This window comes from Brassica oleracea, chromosome C3 (genome assembly GCF_000695525.1).
Source record: "Brassica oleracea var. oleracea cultivar TO1000 chromosome C3, BOL, whole genome shotgun sequence".
In the NCBI taxonomy this organism is placed as follows: Eukaryota; Viridiplantae; Streptophyta; class Magnoliopsida; order Brassicales; family Brassicaceae; genus Brassica; species Brassica oleracea.
The window spans coordinates 21,971,160-21,972,799 of NC_027750.1; positions in this window are offsets into that span (position 1 = coordinate 21,971,160).

Consider the following 1,640-nt stretch of genomic DNA (forward strand, 5'->3'; position numbering starts at 1 on the left):
AACAGCCAAAAGTTTATTATTAATTAGTATCAGTTATTTCAAGATGTCTAGGAAATGATGGACAAAAAATAGGATGTAGATAAATGATATATGAACTATGAATAATACTTTGTAAAGCTGACTCAGATAACACATCTGCACATCCTTAGGATGAAATGATATATGAACTATGAATAGTACTTTGTAAAGCTGACTTAGATAACACATCTGCACATCCATTTCCAGTCCTTTTTGATGCCTAAATTTAATTTCTTCATAGCAGTTATTCCACAAAGAGATCGAATGAGATATTGTTTTGATATTCAGATTTGTTTCTTGACTGTTAAGAAGATTGATAACTGTAAAAATGTCTCATTCGAATATGATATGTCTATAACCGAGTCAGTTTGTTAAAAAAGTAAATAATTTTATTTTTCTTATATTATATAATAAATATATATTATTTACTCATAATAAAAATATAGTTATTCATCTATCACAAATATCTATGGAAATATGTGAATCAAGTACAACAATCAAACAACATAATGATTTCCACAAAAAAATTTTAAAAAATATATTTATGTTATGTAGTCTTATTTTATATTCTTTAAATAAAGTAATACAATATTATACATTATTTTTTTAGAATTGAGAAATACATATATCATTTAGGCAAATTAAGCGATAATTAGACAAATTTAATTTTTTTTTGCCAGCCAAAAGTTTATTATTAATTAGCATCAGTTATTTCAAGATGTTTAAGAAAGGATGGACGAAAAAATATGATGGACATAAATGATATATGAACTATGAATAGTACTTTGTAAAGCTGACTTAGATAACACATCTGCACATCTATTTCTAGTCTTTTTTTATGCATAAATTCAATTTCTTCAGAGCAGTTATATAATATAAGAAAAAATAAAATTATTTACTTTTTTAACAAACTGACTCGGTTATAGACATATCATATTCGAATGAGACATTTTTACAGTTATCAATCTTCTTAACAGTCAAGAAACAAATCTGAATATCAAAACAATATCTCATTCGATCTCTTTGTGGAATAACTGCTCTGAAGAAATTGAATTTAGACATCAAAAAAGACTGGAAATGGATGTGCAGATGTGTTATCTAAGTCAGCTATACAAAGTACTATTCATAGTTCATATATCATTTCACCCTATTTTTTTATATGTCATTTCCTAGACATCTTGAAATAACTGATACTAATTAATAATAAACTTTTGGATGTTAAAAAAAATTAAATTTGTCTAATTATCGCTTAAATATTTTATTAATATTGTCTAAGAAGCTCTCAAGTGATATCATAGTTTAATTTTTATTAGTTTTTTTTGTTAATTTTTAGAGTTTTTTGTATTTAAGATTTTTTCGTATTAAGCTTCTATTTCTTTCACAGAATTTATATATTAAGCTTCTATTTCTTTCACGGAATTGATATATATATATATATATATATGTCATAAAATTACCATCAAATCAGTTTTACTTATTTTTTATTTTGTTTTTAATGAAAATACACTTTTTAAATAATTTAATTTAAAATAAAATTATATATTAATTTGTTGTATTCTAGCAATTTGATTGATTTAATTAATTTGCTTTAGTGGATAACTTAAAAAGTTTTCATATGAATC